General features: G+C 46.1%; 1 protein-coding gene across 1 annotated transcript in view; it reads left to right on the top strand.

The window, feature by feature from the left end:
* The first annotated feature begins 4366 nt into the window (after positions 1–4366).
* Mtus2 (microtubule associated scaffold protein 2) overlaps positions 4367–21171 on the top strand; it is a 360063-nt gene continuing 343258 nt past the window's right edge. The window contains 2 exon segments of the mRNA XM_036172682.1: positions 4367–5140; positions 13477–13529. The gene's annotated coding sequence lies outside the window, so the exon portion shown is untranslated.

Below are 21171 nucleotides of genomic sequence, written 5' to 3'. Positions count from 1 at the left end.
CAGGACCAACAAAGAAGAGGAGGGATGTTGAAGAGGAGGGGTCCAACCCAGCGCCCTTTGGTGGACTCCCACCTCTGTGGCCCCCTCAAATTCCCTTGTCCTCTCTCTCTGTTTGTCCTCTCTCTGTCTCTGATCTGACTGATGTTTCTTCAGTCAGGTGTTTGCATCCTTGCTGTCTCCAAATGTCATTTTTTTGATCACTGTCCCTCGCCCAAGACCTCTGTAGTGTCTGCACACCCACTGTGTGGCATGTGTGTGAATCCTCATTCGCACTGACACAAATGAACATGCGTATGTATACACTACATATACATCACACACACACACACAACACCATACCCACAACTTGTAATTCACATACATACATACATACATAATATACACTTTATAACCATTGTTAGGTGTGCGGCTCAGCAGTGTTAAGAACATTTGCATCCTCAAGTGCCCAGTACCTTCTCCATCCCCTGAACCCTAATCATCTTAAGAGTTAGACTCTCTGTACTCACATGAGACATGAACTTTTATTTTTTGGTTCTTCATACCCCACCCTACCCCTGTAATCATGATCCTATTTCTGTTAACTAGACATTGGGCTAGTCTAGGCACTCCATCTCCTCCCCACCCCCAAAGACAGCATTTCTCTGTGTAGCCCTGGCTGTCCTGGAACTCAGCGTAGTTCAGGCTGGCCTCTGCCTCCCAAGAGTTGAGATTAAAGGTGTGTGCCACCATGCCTGACTTCCATTTTCCTTGGCTGATGACTGGATTATGTCCCATGGTATAATATCCTCAAGGGCCATCCATGTCTCCACATGCATCTGAATTTCTTTCTTGAAGGCTGAATAATACTAAATGTACTATGTGAACCCAGTACATTTTCTTTGTTCATTAGTCATACTGCTGAGCCGCCCACATTCCTATGGTTCACCTCCATTCTCTAACTAGCCTTTGATGCTCTGTACCACATCTTCTTGGGCGCTCTCCCCTCTTTCAAGCACTGATGGATGTGTCCAGTGAGCTGGGCTCGAGATGACTGTCTCCCACCACCAGGATGCTGTCTGTTTTTCTAAAGCCTTGGAGTATTCAAGGACTTGAAGTCCAAAGAGAATTCCAATCAACAGAGAACAGGAAACAGAGAAAATCAAAGCTCAGGCTGGTCACTTTGAAATAACCATTCCAAGAAGCCTTTTATGAGCTGCTTAGGTATCCTCCTGGCATTGTATGAGTGTGAGCCTACACCTTCAGCCAGGCTCTGGACATTACATGTTTTCTTTTCCTAGTCAGTGTTCTCTTGCTGGAAGAGACACCATGACTGTGGCAGCTCCTCTAAAAGAAAGCATTTCTTTCATTGGGGCTGTATGGCAGCAGGCAGGCATAGTCTGGAGAAGTAGCTGAGAGTTCTACATCCTGATCTGTAGGCAGCAGGCAGAGACAGAGACACAGACAGAGACAGAGAGAGGAGACAGAGACAGACACACACAGAGATAGAGATAGAGATAGATAGGTAGATAGATAGATAGATGATAGAGCGAGCACAGGCCTGGCATGGCTTTTGAAACCTCAATTCTACCCCAGTGACACACACCCTCCAACAAGGCCACACCTCCTAACACTTCCCAACACTCCACCAACTGGGGACCAGGCATTCAAATATATGAGCCCATGGGGGCAGTTCCTATTCAAACCACCACACTGTCTGTCTTAGTTAGGGTTTTATTGCTGTGAAGAGACACCATGACCACCACAACTCTTATAAAAGAAAACATTTAATTGGAGTGGCAGCTTACAGTTCAGAGGTTCAGTCCATTATTGTCATGATGGGAAGCAAGGCAGCATGCAGGCAGACATGGTGCTAGAGAAAGAGCTGAGAGTTCTTACAACTTATTCTGCAGGGAGAAGCAACTGGCCAGACTTGAGCTTGTAAGACAAAGCCTGCCTCCCTCTTGACACACTTCCTCCAACAAGGCCACACCCACTCCAACAAGGCCACACCTCCTAATAGTTCCCCTGGCCATGGGCCAAGCATTCACAAGAGTCTATGGGGACCATTTCTGTTCAAACCACCACTCTGTCTTACTGTTTTAATTTCGTGGCACCTGCTTCCTAGGATCACCTTCCAAAAAACCACCTGTACCCACATCCCATGAAGCTCAGCTTTGAGAGTTGTGGGTGACCTCTATTAGATACCTGCTGATTCTCTTCCCTCCTCCCCTACAAAAGAACACTCAATTCTGTTTTACAGTTCCCCATTACAGCATTAAAATATATTAAAATGCAAATTAAATTAAAATGTACAAGTATTAAAATGCTGCTTATTTTGGAATAGCTACTGGGCACAATAGGTGTCTTGTAGTTTGGGAATTCTGAGAAGATACCCAGGCAGGATCAGACTAAGAACAAACCAATCAATCAACGAAACAAACAACAAAATCAACTTGGTTTTCCAAGTCTGCATGTCCAACCAAAAATGGAAACTCTCAATAGGACTATGTTGTATCTGGATTGTGTTGTTGGAATGCTATATCACCACAGGACTGAATATGTACTTCCCTTTCTGAGTTACTATTTGTAATCATTAATCTTCATTGTCAACTGGACAATTTAGAATCACCTAGGAGATGGGTGGGATACTCTGGAAGTGTCTATGAGGACATCTTCAGGGAGGATTCTCTAAGGGGGATGATGTACCTCAAGTGTGTGAATAGCACCATGCTATGGTCTAGGGACCCTGGCAGAATCAACGGGAAACAAAGAGAAAGCCAGCAAAATATCGGCATCCCCCGTTTCCTGGCAGATCCCAAGGAGTCACAGGGAATGCCGTTAGCTGTTTATGCTCCCAGGAGCTCAGTAGACAGGTAGGTGCACAGCAGACAGGTAGGTGCACGCTGGAATAGAGGTGTTGGTCTCTTCTAGGGACTTGCTAGGAGGACATTCTGTTGGCTCAGCAGTTGGTGGTCAGTGAGCTCGACAGGGTGCCTGCCATCAGGGCTAGGGGGAAGAGGAGCCTGAGGAAGCTGATGCATATCATCTGGAGTGTGGGCATGGATATTCCTGAACTGGAGATTGCCCCCTGACAAGGCTCAAGGAAGAGGCTAACCAGAGCTTCTCTGGTTAGAGGGACACCATGAGGAGACATGGTAGAAGGCTGGGTCGACCTGTGAGGGTGTGCTTCCCTGGAGGAGGTGGGAGTGGCCTGAGGAGGGAGCTGTACAGTCAGGACCCCATCCCTGCTACCTCGCAGGCTCCAGGCTTCACAGAACACCCTAATAGGAAAGTGAAGGGCGGCGAAGGAGGCTGCTCTATTTACGTTTAGGTCAGGCTGGGAGTTTGTGAGCTGGGGCAGGGGCATGAGAAAGGCTTGAATGAAATGAGATTAAAGTTTGATTTAGATTGGACTGGACTTTGTAATAACAGCAAGTCAAACTGCTTGTTAACACCCGAAGGTGACAGGAAAAGCGATAAAATGTGCCCTAGATTCTTCCAGAAGAAAAGGGAGGCCACATAGAATAATTTAAAAAGACAGCCATGTGAAAAGTGCTCTTTCATGATTTCCCTTCACTACATAGTCCGGTTAGTACAAAAATCCAGCTGGTATAAAATTATCGGAATTCGTTCAGTACATTAGTGCTGGGTGGGGGAGGGAGCCCATTTCCCACATTCCCGACTCCCAAGAGAGTAAGCAAGCGAACAAGCAAGCCAGCTCACTCAGCCAGCCAACACCGCATCCTTCTTCTCCTCAGTCTGCCCCAAGCCTTGGGAAGCAGAGGCTGTCTTCAGGCTTCCCAGGTGCGCCGCTTTCAGGAGACCTGCAAGGCCACTGAGAAGGCCTGTGTTCATGTTTACTTCTGAAGGGAGCTGTCGATTACGAAGCAGAAATAAGCTTGCTTTGAGACATGAGACAAGAGCCATCTGCTTTTCCCAACAACCCTTCCAGGGGCAAATGGGTGGTGGTCTACGCCTTTAACCCCAGCAGAGAGGCAGAGGCAGGAGGATGCCTTGTGAGTTCCAAGCCAGCCAGGGCTACATAGCAAGACACTGTCTCAAACAAAAAGACCCCTCCTCCCCCTAAAACGTACACAATCACACACACAAAACCCTTGCAAAGACCGCCCCGGTCTCCCCTTCATCCCTTCCAAGTTCTCCCCCTGGATCTCAATTCTTCCTGCTGTGCACAATTGGAAGCGGCTCCCTCTTCTGAGTGGACCACAGCAGATCCCACTGGTGGGAGGCTTGGCCCTAGGTCGGCGACCTCGGGCTTATCCCTCTTTTCCCGGGAGTCTGAGGCTGGATGCTCCGGGCCGCTGTGGCCCCGTGAGCTGCAGGCTCGCGTCCAGCCGGCAGAGGGCGCTCGGCTCCCCGCCGCGGGGCTCCGGCCGAGAGGAGGCGCCGGGGCTCGTGAGCATCTCCGGGCGGCCGGGAGGGGGTGCGCGCCTTGGGCCGCTGCAGCCGGGCTGCTGTCACCGCGGACCGCACCTCGCTGGCGGGTGGGCGGGAGCGGCGTCTTTGTCCGGCGAGGCGTCCTCAGCCCCGGCCATCCCTGCGATCGGAGCCGGGCGGCCTGGGCGGTGCCCAGCGGTGAAGTGCGCGGGCAGAGGGCTGGCTGCGGCCACGGCCCCAGGTACCCCGGTGCCCCAAGCTCGCCACCTGCGCCACCTCTGCCCGCGCTCTGTCAAGTTGCAGAAGACCCGGGTGGGTCAGGAGTCTGGACGCGTGGGCGCGTTGCAAACTCCAGCTGCGAAGGAGCTGCGTGCGGAGGTAGCCCGGCCCGGGATGCTCCCGGAGGCTGCCCTGGCCTCTCTGCACAGCCTTCTTGGCTCCTCCAGACCCAGGTGAGCGACTCCTGTCCCGGCGTCCCGATCCGGCTGGAGACAGGTGCAGAGCGGGGCGGAGGCGGCTCCTTTTGCTGGCTTCTCTGGCATCAGAGAGCCCGCTCCCCGCTGCCCACATCCTCTGCTCCGCCGGAGAGAGGCTGCAGCCCACTCGCACCTTCCGGGGATGCCAGGTTGAGCACCGTGTTTCAGAGGCGACAGCGGGTTAGCCGAAGCGAGCTCCCTCCCCCTCCCACCCCCGGCTCGGGATAATTCGGTCCGTGTCTTCGTCTTAATTTAGCACCGATGTGTTATTTCCTTGGAGCTCTAGAATGGTAAGGCTTGCTACATCCATTTTTTTCAACCCCCCTTCATTCTGAGGCTGTGCAGGGAAGGAACTACAGGCTTGCAAGTGATGCTACTACCGTTCTATTTTAAATACAAACACCCAGAGAAGTACGCTTGGCGGCGTGCCAGAGGCGCCTGCTCTCTTTTGTTATGTAAGAGCTTAACAAAAATATTTGCTGGTTGGTAAAGTTAAGAGCAGTTACCAGAGAATGTAAGAGTGCAGGAAGTCGGAGCATAATTTCTGTCTTAGCTCAAAACTTTCCTTCAGGATAAGCATGCGATGGCTTCGGTATCATTTAAAGGCGACACGAAGTCCTTTTAAAAAAAATCCATAAGACAGAATTTCAAGGGTTAAAACACGGACAGGTTTTTATGAAGTCTGTTATACAAATCACTGGGACATCTCTGACTAACGGTGGGAAGTGATTTAAAGAAATACATCCTTCCCCTCCCCACACACAGCCTTTTTGGCTTTTAAACTACTAGGTAATTTTATTTTGCCGTCATGTGGAACTGGCTAATTGTGAGTTAACAGTTATTAAAGATATTCCTCATACATACAGTTATTTTTCAGGTAAAAAGATGAAAGTGGGAAAGCTTAGGAAACGCAAATGTCCAGGCGTTTCCATGTTTTCCTCCCCCTTACATTCTGTTCTCACTGGCTCAGGGTGGTGGTGTTTGTTATGTTTATGGTTTTCTGGTGATTGTCACGTGGAGTCGGGTGAGACTGTTGGGGAGCTTTGCTTCTCTTAGTCTCCTTGCAGGCTAAGGTGTGGCTCCGTGGGTTCGGGGTACCTCAGCCATGCGGGTGGGGTGGAAGGAGAGAAAGTTGGGTTGGACCAGAGAGAAGCTGATGGATTTTAGCCTGTCTCCTTTCATCTAAGTAATTTTTTCACTTGTTTTCACTGCAAAGAAAAGCTGATGTGTCCACAGAGGATACCCATGGGGGGATTAGTGGGGAGCAGTGCATTGTGCAGAGGGAGCCCTGAAAGTTCAGTAATCCTGTGGGGGCACTCCTTTTTGTTTGCATGGTAAAAAAAAAATTAAGTTTCACCAAGGATTATTTTTCCCACTGTATTGACATTTTCTTATACTATATCAGAGTGGGAACTAGTCAGTCAAATACAAAAAGCCTTTCTGTTATATTTAAGGACAGAGCGAAAGCTGGTATCTTTTATAAGTTCACATTTCCACACCTTGGGGCGGGCTCACAGAGGCTTCATGGGAGCTTATGTAAGACCTACTACGGTGCTTTTCAGTGCTCGGTTAAACTCCCTGCTTTGGCTGTTACATAATTGGCATGGAACTAGGCTGTCAGAGCTGAGATTGTGGGGGAGGATGGATAAAAAAAAGTCTAGGCTCATGTGCTTGCACACACACACTTGAGTGCGCACGCACGCACACACACACACACACACACACACACACACACACACACACGGGTTGTTATAATGAATTGCTGCTTCCAAATGAGAGGGAAGAGCAGGGATGGCGGTTTGTGAACAGGAGATAAGAACAGTGTTGGAAGGGCTGTTGGAATAGATAACTGTTCTGTTTAGCAATTTATGGAGACCCGAATGCTGGCTAGAAACACCGCAGCCCTTTATACCGTCTGGCAGAGGCCCAGAGGCTGGGAAGCTGGTGCATCTTGGGCTTCTGGTCCCTCTCCTGGACTTACTTTGGAGGGCCCTGGGAGGAGCACTGGCCATGTGTTTATGTGGTCGTACTTAGGTTTGTATATGTAGTTTGGGATTTTTAAAATTTTAATTGTATTTTATGTGCATTGGTGTGAGGGTGTCAGATTCTCTGGCACTGAGTTATAGACAGGTGGGAGCTGCTGTGTGGGTGTTGGGAATTGAACCTGGGTTCTTTGGAAGGGCAGCCAGTGCTCTTAACAACTGAGCTATCTCTCCAGCCCTCAATAATTAATTTAATTTTATGTATGTTGGTGTGAGGGTGTCAGATCCTCTGGAACTGGAGTTATGGACAGTTGTGAGCTGCCATATGAGCACTGGGAATTGAACCCAGGTACTCTGGAAAGGCAGCCAGTTCTCTTAACCGCTGAATCATCTCGCTAGACTCTTAGATTCTTTTTTAAATAGGGATGATTCTCTTGACACCGTCTTAGCCCCCAGTTATAGAAACCTATGTTTCTATGATCCTTGAATCTGTTCCATTTGCTAAGTTATGCTTAAATGTTACCTTATAAAATAGCCTTTTTCTTTTAAAAATGTATTTTATGGGTCTGAGCATTTGCCTACATGTATGTGTACCATGTGGGAATGCAGTACCCATAGGGGCCAGAAGAGGGCATCAGATCCCCTAGAACTGGAGTTAAAATGGCTGTGAGCTACTATGTGAATTCTGGGAATCAAACCCAGGCCCTCTAGAAGAGCAGCCAATGCTTTTTATTGTTGAGCTATCTTCCCAGTCCCCCTGAAACCATATAGAGCTACTGACACCACACGGGTTCCTGGAGACCAGCCCCATGTCTTGTCTCTCTCCTTTTTGGATCTGAGGTAATCTGGAGAAAATGCAGCATTCGGCAAAGGTATGTGTGGAATAGGCTGCAGTCCCCCCGCCCCCTCCATCTCAGAGGCAGGCTGCCAAGGAAGAAGGAAGAAAAAAAACGCCCACGGAAAGATACTCATTAAAAAATGTTAATGGGAACAGAGAGCAATAGCTTTGTTGGGGACCTTCTGTACAAACTCCTTAGCATCTCTCTCAAGTATGAATTTTAAATAGTGTACAAACAAACCCAGGCTTGGGAAATAACCCACAAGAAGCAAAGCAGGTGGGGAAGGACCAGATGAGCTACCAGACTATCTGACTGGCAGTTTTATCAGCAGGTAAAAGCCTTTAAACAATGCCTGAGAGGAAGTCTCTTGCAAAGAGCTGAGGTGGGTCTCCTTTACTGAACCAATTTTTACTTTATGTTGGAACTTGATTGTCTTCAGATCTTCCCATCTTGACCCTTCCCACGAGCATGTGCCTTATGCACTCATCTATCATCATCCATCATCAGTCACTTGTCATCTATTTCTATCCATTGTCTGTCATCCATCATCTACAATTCATTATTCATCCATCATCAATCACCTGTCATCCATCATCCACAATTCATCATCCATCATCATCATTGTCACCCATCACCAATGACCTGTCATCCATTATCCTCCACAATTCATCATCATCTTCATCATCACCCATCACCAGTCACCTGTCATCCATCCTCCACAATTCATCATCATCATCATCACCATCACACATTATCGATCACCTGTCATCCATTATCCATCCATTGTCCATCACTCATCACCCACCCTTTCACAAAGACAGTGTCCTTTACCAAACCCAGCAGACTCCCTTTATGAACGAATCCTCCCCTAAACTGTGGTTTGTTTTCTGGCCTAGAAGATCTGCACTTTCAGCACTTAGGTGATGTTACAAGACTCCTTCTCAAACAACCCTCCCCACAGAGAACCCAATGATGGTCTTGATGATGTGTACATTGCATGACATTAAAATTATTCTGTAAAAAACCATTTCCATCACTGAGTGTGCTAGCTTTCTGTTACTATAACAAAATACCAGAGCCTGAATACTTACAGGAGTGTTCACCCCATGACTTGTGGCCGGCTGCATGTGGCCAAATCTAGCTATGAATATGGCTCAACATTGTAAACTTACTTAAAACACTGAGACTTTTTTTTTTTGGTAACTTTGTGTTGTTCTGAAGCATAAACTTTACAGGTGACATGTGTCTCAAAGTCAAAAGGTTGGACACTCCTGAAACAAAAGAAATTCATTAATTTTTATAACTTTTACTTCTTGTGTGTGTAATAATAATAATTAAAGAAGAGGTAGGTTATGAATTTGAGGAGGAGTGAGAGGCAGGAGGCACAGGAAGAGCTAGAGGGGAGAGGGAATGTAGAAGTCATATAAGTGCGTACTCACGTATGAAATCCTCAAAAAAGTGAAAATAGAAAAAAAGCAAACCTTTTTTCTCATCTATTTATATAGAACAAAACTTTTAAGACACACACAGAGATGAAACTGCCTCTACCTGTTGAGTAATTCTATCCAACAGAAATATAACCTGAGCCTTACATGTAATGCTTTCTGGTATTCACCCTGAAAAGCAAAACCAAAGAGAGTTAGTCACAGTGTAGTTCATTAGTTCATATCTAACAGAGTCATAATATGGTAATTTCCCTGGCACATGTGTAGAGGTCAGTGGACAACTCTGTGGAGTCAGTTGGTTCCAAGGATAGAACTCAGGTCTTCAGGCTTGGTGGCAAGCTCCTCTACCTGCTGAGCCCTCTCACAACCCCCAAATCATGTATTTTATTTTATTTTTTGGTATTTATTTATTTATTTATTTATTTATTTATTTATTTATTTATTTTTGAGACAAGGTTTCTCTGTGTAGCCCTGGCTGTCCTGGAACTTGATCTGTAGACCAGGCTGGTCTGGAACTCAGAGATCTGCCTGCCTCTGCTTCAAAACCCTGTATTTTATATTAAGAAAGCTGCATTTCAGGTACTCAGTAGCCACATCCGAGTGAATGGCTGCTGCACTGGAGCCTTTTACAGCAGACTTTAGGCTTCCAGAAACACCACGGTGTACACGAAAATGTGATGTCATCTCTAGCACTGCATTTATTAATCCTAAGACATTTATTCACATAGGTTTTCAAAAAGCACGCAACCTGTTGCTGTGGTGAGACATCCATAATTTCGGACAGGCATGATATCCTTGTTCTCATTACTAGCGAATCTAATGGAGGAAGTGGTCAGTCCTGTGGGTCAGGCTGAGGCGGACAAGAAGGGCTTTGATAGGTGGCATTCCGTAGATGAAGGCAGAGCACTTCAGGAAAGGCAGGAGGAAAGGCAGGGAGGGTTTGTGCAGCAGCACAGCTAGCATGTTCTCAGGAGCTCCGTTTACTTGGAGCTGGCATGTGACAGGTTTGCAGAGGGAGTGGTGTGGCTGGGCTGGAGCTGGGGGCTGAGCTATGGGAAGCCACCTGCAGGGGAGCATGGATGTTCTTCCTCTTAGCAAGCTGTGGGAATCGTGCAGTGGGGCTGATGTTCTTGCTTCAGCATGCAAACAAGTCACTGCCTTTTGTCTGATTTCCATTTGTCTTCTGCAAGACAGGGGTTCTGAAGTGCCAGGGTTATTATGGAGATTTCGGGAACTAGTGGTGTTCCCACCCGTGATTCCTGTGACTATAGAGACCGTCTCCCTGGTAGATTCCACACAATAAGCTCATAATGGTTCTTCAATGTGCCTGCACTCCAGGGGCGCCCAGAGAACAAGAGTATACATCCTTGAAGCATGTATTGGCTGGTTGTGTGTGTCAGCTTGACGCAAGCTAGCCTCAGTTGAGGAAATTTCTCTGTGAGATCCAGCTATAAGGCATTTTCTTAATTAGTGATCAATGGTGGGAGATGCCATCCCTGGGCTGGTGGTCCTGGGTTCTATAAGAGAGCAGGCTGAGCAAGCCTTAAGGAGCAAGACAGTAAGCAGCACTCCTCCATGGCCTCTGCATCAGCTCCTGCCTCCAGGTTCCTGCCCTGTTTGAGTTCCTGTCCTGACTTCCTTTAGTGATGAACAGTGCTGTGGAGGTGTAAGCTAAACAAACCCTTTCCTCCCCAGCTTGCTTTTTGGTCAGGGTGTCTCTTCACAGCAATAAAATCCTAACTAAGACAAGTCAAGTTTAGGGTTGGCACCTGGGAATTCCTTCCGTGTTTTGTTTTTTGTGTGTAGATACCTGTTTTTGGTTGTGCCAAGTCTATCTCCTTTTCTATATGAGTCTCAGGGTGTTATTTCTGCTTCCATGTTCTGTTTCTGGTTACGGTCTGTAGACGCCACTCTGGCCGCAGGGGTGATTCTCAGTGCCCTAGGGTTCCTCTGTATGAGGTTGACCAGTTGCTACTTAGGCAGCCTGTGAGCCTCCATAGAATGTCCTTATTTAACCTGGCTTTCACCCATGCATATATAATCTTCACAGACCAGCCAGAGCACCTTTACTTTGTCTGTTCTCTTACGTACATGTTTTCATGTGTGAGCTTACGTGTGTGCCAGAGATCAGCCTGGGGTGCTACTCCACCAGAGCTGTCCAGCTTGCATTTTGAGACAGAATCTCTTACTGGGACGCAGCACATGCCAATTAAGCTAGGCTGGCTGGCCAGTTAGCCTGGGTTTTCCTAGTGCAGGGGTCACAGCTACACCCAGCTCTTTATGTGGGTGCTAGGGATCGAACCTGGGTCAGATTGCTCTGTGCGGCAAGCCCTTTAGCCACCGAGCTGTCGACTGAGCCCCTGCTTCTTTATTAGCAAACAGTCACTTTTGGGCTGCTCTCTGCCATAGGTTGTGTAATTCCAGACAGCTGTTTAGTTTTCAGTAGCTCTATGTGGCCATCAGTAACACCACCGCCTGCTTTTCTCTGGTTATCAGGGCTCCCCACAACCACTGTTGATGACAGACTGCCTTTCAGTATTACCACGGTCACTGTAGGTCAGTCACAAAGTCTCTGTTTTGAGGTGCAGCACGGAAGGGACCCTGCAGAGGGGGAGGGGCTTCTGAACGCCACTTTTACATGGCACCTTCTTTAATGAACCCTGACGTTCTTTGAGAATTCTGACGGGATGTGAAGGAAAGGATTGATTTTCCTTAGCTTGTCAACTCAAACTCTCATTGCTCTGCAGAGTTTCAGTGGCAATTTTGGCACTGTATTTTAATCTTAGATTCTGTCCTCACAGAATCAGCTTAGAAAAGGCGACAGAAAACAGGTGACCAGTGCTCAAGAGATCAGTAGGTTTATTTGGCAGGAGGGTGCTCTTCCATGCAAACAAAGTGAAAATAACCCAGATAAAACTGAAGGGCCAGTGGTTAGCTGCTGATTTAGTGGGTCCCTGGTGGGAGGGACATGCTTTCAACCCTTTTCTGTTCCCACTCAGAAGGGAACACGTTTTTTTGAAGATGTAACTTTTTGGTACCTAGGGACTCACGTGGCTGTTCTTCTGTTGGTTTGCATTCCAACAGTGCTGTACATACTATGAGTTACGCCGAGAGTGGCATGTGCGTGCGTGTGTGCGTGCGTGCGTGTGTGGTAGTTCTTAAGATAGACAGGCTATTAATATATTATCAGACAGGAGTGAATTCTTTTCATTCCATCTGGGCTTGGCTTTGGACCCGCCTGATTTCCTCAGTGTGGTGTGTGTGTGGTTCCCACGTGGGCACCTGCTCCTTGTTTCCACCCCCTGTCCTCCATCATCCATTCTCAGCCCAGGTCTCTCCCTCCTCTTCCTCCCCGACGCCTGACCTCCTGGCCACAGCTTTGCTTTGAGGGAGACCTCCTGCACTGCAGGGAAGAAGCTGGGAAGGCATTGCCACTGACTGGGGGTGGAGAGAAAGATTGAAAAGCTGCACAGAAACCTCCAGATTGGGAGAGAATTTCTGTACTATCTTTTGGGCACCGTTGGTGATGGGCAGAACACCTAGACGTTGACATTCAGGAGAAAACTGAGGGGTTTTGAGCAACAAATAAATTTAATTGTCTATAATATCATCCCTCCAATCTTGGCTTTTTTTCCAGGAAACTTTTGAAGTTTCCGTTTTGTTCAGGTGAAAATGGTTGAATATTGATTCTTGTGTCACTCAAGCCAAGAATAGCAAAAATGTGATAGCTTTCCTGGTAGGATTTTGGAGCGAATTTTGTGTCTTTTCCACTACTCAGCAAATCTTCTTGTTGTATAATTGGGAAAAATAAAATCAATTTTTTTTGCTATTTTTTTTGGGAATAGCTTTTTAAAGGATGTAATTAATATTTTCAATGTTGTAGGGTTCATAGTTCTATTGATTCTTAATTTCTCCTGAAGTAAAATAAAATAAACATGGATGAGGATAAATTTGGTAGCATTTAAGACAATGAGGAGCCAAAAAATGGACATAATCATCACATATCAGAGGCATCTTTCCCCTGACAAAAGGTTGTCCACTTCTTCAAATATTTCATTTCTGCGAGGGTTTTGATGATCGTTTTTCAGATCATTAACTACTCAAGGGATGAAGACAGAGAGAAAATGTAGTCCTGTAATCCACAGAGGATTAATCAGAAAATAAGATTAAGTAGCCCCCAGCTCCTAGACTTAGCCCACTGGAGCTCATGGGATGGTACCCACGGGAAGAGTTGGTGTAATTACTGTATAGGACTCAGCTCGAACTCCGTTTCAACAGGATGCATTATCACAATGCTATTGCTCCCAAGCACACTTGCTGACTCTTTCTCCTGTGTTTCCTCTACCTTTTTCTTTCTCAGGTTTCCACAGCTGGATTGTCTGTTAGACCCAGAAGCTTGTTTGGAGGGTCAAGGTGAGTTCACACACACTCTTTGGTTTATTATTCTGTTTGCAATCACCCCTTGAGTTCCTCCCATTTCCTGGCATCTCACAGTCAATAGCTGCCACTGGTTTTATTTATTTATTTTTGTAAGTGATATCATTAATTAAATAAGCCACTGAAAATGAGTTCTCACAGAAAAACTTATTTCATTTTGTCTTTTTACAAGTGTGAAGAATGCATTCAGATGGCAATTGGAACTCGAGTTCAAGCTTCATGTTTTATTAATGATTTTAAAGATGTAATAGATGTCTCCTTTTTAGTGGTAATTAATCTTCTACTGCAACAAAAGGTTATCTTGTTATTGTAGTCACATCAATTGACAGAAATGGGGCGAGAAGCTGCGGCAGTGCGTGGGGCTTGGTAAACTCCATGCAGGACCAGAAGCAGAGGCAGGAGGATTACTGCCAGCTGGAGGCCAGCCTGTGCTATATAGTTTAGGCTGAGTTGCTTTACCTCTCTCTCAAAAATAGGAACTGATGAATGAAAAAACCCCAAACCCAAGAGAACAAAGCCATCTGGGTGGCAGGTCAGTGCTCTTTAAACAAAACCTATTTAACCAATCTCGGAAGCTATCGTGAGCAACCATGGCCACGGAGAGTTTCAGACATTCGAGAAAAGCTTTTTGGGAGGGGGAGTGGTGGTGTTGTTTAGCCCACATGGCATTATGGGCATATTAGACAGAAGCATCCTTCCATATGACATTTTATTCCCATCTAATTGGAAATTCGTTGAACTAAACCGATTGTTGGAAAAAGAATCTTTATTACCATATGCTAGAAAATTATAATGCAAATGGTCAAATTACCTGTCAGGAATGCATCAAATTTTAAGGAAGATACAATTTAAAAAATAATTGAAGCCCATATGAGTAGCGAGTGCCTCCTAAGTGTGGCTTTCCCCACAGTGCAGTCTGAACACCCCGCAGACAGTTCTGCTTTGTTGGGACCTAATTCATGGTGGGTGGGGAAGGGAGCTTTTTATTCAGTCATAGGAGACAGAGAATGGAATTAGGAGTTTGAGGCATGGCTTTATTGGACATTTAGGTGGTTTGAAAGGAATTTAACAGACGTGTAGAAAGCTTCTATAGTTTTGGGGTAGTTTTATTGTTCTGGGGGTAAAATTAGGGAAGAAAATGGAAACTCTTTGAAATGAACTTCCTGCCCAATTTCTGTAGTTCTGTACTTGGTTGTCATGTTGGCACACCCTGGAAGGAGGAACCTCATTTGTGGAATTACCTCTACAGTTTGGCCCATGAGCCAGTCCGAGGGGCATTTTCTTGGTTGCTGATTGATGTAGGAGGGCTAGCCCACTGTGGGCAGCTCCATCCCTAGGTAGGCAGTCATGGGCTGTGTAAGAAAGGCAGCTGTGGCCCCTACTTCAGTTCCTGCCGTGAGTTCCTGCCTTGCCTTCCCTTGATGATAGACAGTAAGTATAAGCTGAAATAGACCCTTTCCTCCCCAGATTTGGTGTTTCATCACAGCAATAGAAAGCAAACTGGGAAAGTGTAATAAAGCATATTTTCAGATCCTGTCCCATTTCAGTCAGGTGAGCTGCCAGCTGTGTGGTCCTTTAATTTCCAAAGACCGCTTAAACCTGCATTGTCTTTAGGACCAGGGAGTTGATTCCAGGATGTTGAGTGTGTTCATAACGACCAGCTCTTTCTTACTTGCAAGTTTCCATAGTGAATCTTCTGATGAAATTGAAAGCTGTTATCTCAGCGTTGATGTGTACTTGGAAGATATCGATAGGCAGCTTACGGGGAAGGGGCACAGCACTTTGGGGCCAGATAGATAGGTAGAAGGTAAGAGCATATGATTAGGGATTGAAAAGTCATTGCGAGAGGCTGGGGAGATGGCTCAGCCAGTTGTTAGGCAGGAGGACCTGCGTTAGAATCCTTAGCACCCACATAAATAGCAGGCTCCATGTCTGTAATGCCTGCACTGGGGGCAGGTGGAGACAGGAAGACCTTTGGGTCTCACTGTTTAGCTGAATCGGCAAGCTCCAGGTTCAGCAAGAGACCCCCATCTCAAATCATAAGGTGGAGAGTGATAGAGGACACACAATTGATCTCTGGCCTCCATGCGCATAAGCTGACATGTGCACACACCTACACACCTTGCATACATGTGTGTGCACACACAAGTTGCTGAAACAAGGCATGTCAAACCACACATATAAAATACACAGCCTCAGATGTATAGCTTCGCTTCCCTGGGGCCTGGAACTCCAGGGCCCTGTGGGATGGGGGACTCAAAAGCAGTTGTCTCAGGGATGCCTTGCTCAGTACATCTGTACATCTTGCCTTGAAAATAGCCATGAACAGGCCTGGGCAGTAACCATCACTCCTGTGAACACCCATGTCATTCCTATGTTATTCTCGTGACCTGGGTCCTCCCTGTCTTTGCGTGGTGCAGGACTTGGTACTGTTAATAGGAAGCCGAGGAAGATAATTAGGAGAATCAGTGAGATGTGGGTGAATTTCTGTTATTTATGTCTGCCTGCCCTCTCAACACAAAAATAAGCAACATTTTGAAGAAAAGATAATTCATACCATTTTTATGAGGGAGAGACAGAGACAGAGAGAGCAAGCACACAGAAAGAAAGTGGAACCAGGGAGGCTGATGGTATTCACCCCCTCTAGAATTTGCTTCTCAGCTTACCCTGAGTTATTGTGTTTGGTTTTTCCTTTGTCTTGTCTTTAAAGTACCATGGAGAGTAGGGAAATGGAGACATTTTTAGAGCTGATGTTTGGCACCTGTGATATTGAACTAATAATCTTGTGTTTCATTTTTCCTCACCTTTCAGCAGGGAGGATGATCATTTGCTCGTAGGAAACACCGAGGGAAATGTTTGCAAGCAGCAGCTTAATGAACGTTAAAATGAAACAGAATGATAGATCTGATGCTGCTCTGATGCATCTTATCACTATGCAGTCCAAATAATGGTGCCACTTATTTTTAAGAGGATATCAGATTTGAGGGTTGTATAAAGATGTGTATCTCTGGCAGGAACTGAGATTTAACCAGGATGGATAGTTTTTTAAGAAAGGGAAGTGAGTGGGCTCTTCCGTGGTGGGAACCGTTCGGTCTCTAGCCCTCTGCTTGGTATATGCTTCATCAGAAGGACCTCATGCCATTCCCAAGGTCAGGACCTCTATGGGAAGGGAAGTGGCTTTGCTCAGTGCTGTGTGGGGCCTAGAACACATCTCATGTTACTCATTTCTCACAACACCCATGGACAGGAGGTGTGTCCTGAGTGGAGGGAGGGGAGCTGGGACTGCAGCCAGGTACCACTCACTTGACTAAATCCATGGACCTTGGATAGACTCCTCTCTGTTAGGTTTGTCTCAGTTAGGGTTTCTGTTGCTGTGATACAACACCTTGACCAGAAGTGACTTGGGGAAAAAGGGTGTATTCCACTTAGATTTAACACATTGCAGTCCATCACTGAAGGCAGTCAGGACAAGAACTCAAACAGGGCAGGAACCTGGAGGCAGGAGCTGATGCAGAGGCCATGGAGGGGTGCTGCTTACTGGCTTGCTCAGCCTGCTTTCTTATAGAACCCAGGACCACCTGTCCAGAGGTGGTACCACTCACTATAGCCTGGATCCTTCTCTATAGATCGCTAAATAAGAAAATGCCCTACTAGCTTGCCTGCAGCCCAGATCTTACGGCAATTCCTTAACTGAAATTCCCTCCTCTCAGATGGCTCTAGCTCCTGTTGAGCTGACAAGCTGGCCAGGGCAAGGTCAGAAATCATTTCTGTGGTGCTATGCATTCCAGACTAGTCTGTCTTGTCCCAAATGGAGCAGATAATTCCATCATCAGAAGATAACAGGTGAACAAGGCCAGGGGCCATCCTGGAAATAGTGAGACGGGAGGTACCTGTCGGCTACCCAGCGACTGTTAGGTGGTTTGGTTTTTTTTTGATTTTCCACTCTGATTCTGAAATACCTAGACGCCAAATGTGACCGAAATAGCTTCATATCTGGAGCATTAGGGGAAAAAAAAAAAACAGTGTGTATAAGTCTCATTCTCTGCTTTAAAACAACCCTCAGGAGGACAGTGAGATGGTTTACGGGATCAAAGTGTTTGATTCCAAGCCCAGTGGCCTGCGTTTGGTCCTCGGGACCCACGTGGGAGAAGGAGGGAACCAATTCCCACATTACTGTCCTCTGACTTTCACATGCAAGCCTGAACCCACGCATGTACAATAAACAAATAGAATTAAAAGAAATAAAATAAAATGACTCTCAGGAATAAGTTAGATGTACCAGGATTTTAGAAAGCATTCCTTTAGGGAGGGTGAGGGCAATTGTTTTTTAATATATTTATTCCTTAGGCTGGAAACGCAGAGGAAAACACCAAACACATTTGAATATTTAAATCCGTAGTGGCAGGGCCTGGAATATCAGGAAATGGTTGTTGAGGGTGGAGGAGCGGGGCTTACAGTCAGTAAGTGTCTCACGGGCAATCCTGTTAAAATGATAGCAATCACATAAGCCTCTTTGTGCCCCTTTGTTAGAGGGGTTCTGGGGTGCTCTCCTCTGGGACCACTGTCTGCATGCTGCTGTACAGCCTCTAAAATGAAGGATTAAGTCTGCGGTCCATTTGATGTGAGGCCAGATTTTAGTAACTAGGTCACCAGGGCACACACAGGGGGCAGCTCCTGTTGGCACTGTGCTGCCTCTGGTAATTAGTTGGGTAAGTATCCTGGTAGGTAGACAAAATGGATTCTCTTCAGCAGCAGGAAGCAGGCACCTGTGTGGTGTCTGAGCAGGTTGCCCGATAGGGACGAGTTACAGTTGAGCCTTGGGAAAGGCCCCGGTCATGGTCACGGTGGCAAAGGCGTTCACCCTGTCTAAAGGGATCCCAGAAACTGCAGAGGAACTGAAAATGGATAGATAGGTGTTCAAATGTTTGGGTGAGGTTGCTGCTTCCACTCACACATTTTGAACACAATGTGGATTTTTTTTTCCTTCTCGAACCAAGAGCCTGAATTGACCCTTGCAGTGGCTTCCCAGGGCAAAAACTTCGGAGTCACACTCAGGGAGATAGATCCATTTATTGCTGTGCTTCGGACAGGCGGGCTTGGTTCAGTAACAACTGGAGAAGGAACCCAACGGCCTTTTGACATGATGTAAGATCTGCTCTTGCCAGTGAAGGATTTTTTTTTCAAGACAGGGAGGGTTTCTCTGAGTAGCCCTGGCTATCCTGGAACTCTCTGTAGACTAGGTTGGCCTTGAACTCAGAAATCCATCTGCCTCTGCCTCCCAGTGCTGGGATTAAAGGCATGCGCCACCACTCCCCTTGACATTTTGTTTTCTATTTTTCCATTTACATAGTGGAATCTTGGCAGGTATTCTGTTGGTCTGTTCCCAGCCATTTTCCTGGCTCTTCAGACAATGGTGGCTTGACATGTGTTGGGTGCTTACTCAGTGTGTGTAGATCGGACGAAGCAACTAAGAATCTTGCTGCTCTGGGATAGAGTGCTTTTTGACTCATCTCTATGGGAGGGGATGGGAAGATATACAGCCTCCCCTGCTTCAGTGGTGCACAGAAGAGCTGAGACGTGGAGGCAATGGTTCATTGGAGGATCTGGAGGCATGGACATCATTCTTCATGGCGTATAACTTCCTTAACATAAGGTGGCTTTGTAGCAGAAGTCCGTGATCTAGTTCCTTATTCTGTTTTCTTTTCTTTTTTTTTTCTTTTTTTAAAGATTTATTTATTGTGCATACAGTGTTCTGCTTGCACACCAGAAGAGGGCACCAGATCTCATTACAGATGGTTGGGAGCCACCATGTGGTTGCTGGGAATTGAACTCAGGACCTCTGGAAGAGCAGCCAGTGCTCTTAACCCCTGAATCATCTCTCCAGCCCCTTTGTTCTGTTTTTCTATGTGGATATCTTGTTATCTTAGTTGTTCATTGACATTTCATCAGCAAGCTATATAGAAGAGAGTATAAGAATTTAGTGACACTCTGGGTCATGGGTTTTTATTTAAATTTTAAAAAATTTAAATTTTGTTTGTTTTATATTTATTTATATGTTGATGTTTCTATTTTATTTATACTTGTTGATTTTATTTATTTAAAAATACAGTTTCCCAAAAATCAATTTGATATTAAATAGTTTCATGTGCAGCTCAGGCTAACCTTAAACTTGGAATTCTCCTACCTCAGTGTCTTGAGTGCGGGGATTATAAGTGAGTGCCATCATGCCTGTGATTATTGGGATGAAAAGAAAGTCCGTCAGAGGAATCTTACAGTAAATATTTTTATTGACATTTTTGTGCTGCTGTGGCCTGCTTCCTTCCCCATCAGTCTCTTTACCGTTGATGGGTGTGTATTTTAGGCCAGAATGGTCTAGAACTCCATGGTTCTTCTTCCTCTTGCAGTGGGTCCTTGTCAGTGTGGAGAGACACTGTTGTCACTGTGTCACGTGGTGGTTGGAGGTCAGGGATGCTGCTGATCATCTTGTCATGCACAGGACACGGTTGTCACTGTGTCATGTGGTGATTGGAGGTCAGGGATGCTGCTGATCGTCCTGTCATGCACTGTCCTTCACAACATTTGCCCATCCGAAGGTTGGCAGCGCCATGACTGAGAAACTGGGTTAGGTGAAAAGCTGAGATTGCTGTTCATAATGTAGAGAAAACAACCCCAAACCCATGACTGTGTGGGTCCCTTTTCTCACTGCAGGGACTGACTAACTGGACAAAGAAACTTCAGGGAAGAAGGGCTTGTTTCAACTCCATGTGAGGGTGTAGTCCACCATGATGGAAAAGCACAGGTGTAGATGTGTAAGGCAGCTGTGTCCATCACCAGGAAGCCGAGAGAGATGGGCTCTGCCCACTTCAATGTCTTCCTTTTAGACCTATCTATCTATCTATCTATCTATCTATCTATCTATCTATCTATCTCTATCAATCATCTATCCATCATCTATCTACCTATCTGTTCTCTATCTACCTACCTACCTATCATCCATCATCTATCTATCATCTGTCTGTCTATCTATCTGCTTGAGGTTTTTTGTTTTTGTTTTTGTTTTTGTTTTTTGTTTTTTGGTCTGTGCACCATATGCATGTAGTGCCTACAGAGGCCAAAAGGGGGCATCGAATTCCCCTGGAACTGTAGTACAGCAGGTTGTGAGAGCCATGTGGATGCTGGGAACTGAATGTGTGTCCTCTGCAGGAGCACAGGAACAGCTGGTACTCCTAACTGCTGAGCGAGCCATCTCTCCAACACCCACTTTCTTCTTTTTATTCAGTCCAGGATCCTAGCCTATGGAATGGAGCCACCACATTTAGGGTGGTCTTCCCATCAATGAACCAGATCTAGAAACACCCCCACAGATGTGTCCAGAAGTTTAACCCCTGGGAAGTTCTCCATCCTAGAACTGAGCATCAGTGTTAGTCACCACAGTGACTGTGATCAGAAGGAGCTGAAGTGCAAGCAGGAGGAGGGAGCGTGGTTGTTACGAGTTTTCTCTGTTGACTTGTTTTATTTTGGATTCTGCTATATGGTTTCTTTCCCTGTAACAACTTTGTTGTTATTTATTAATCCATAAGTTAAATTGTTTTGATTACTGCTTAGCATGTTTGAGAAC

This window comes from Onychomys torridus, chromosome 22, assembly GCF_903995425.1.
Source record: "Onychomys torridus chromosome 22, mOncTor1.1, whole genome shotgun sequence".
Taxonomy (NCBI): Eukaryota; Metazoa; Chordata; class Mammalia; order Rodentia; family Cricetidae; genus Onychomys; species Onychomys torridus.
This window is presented reverse-complemented; position numbering and strand designations above follow the sequence as displayed.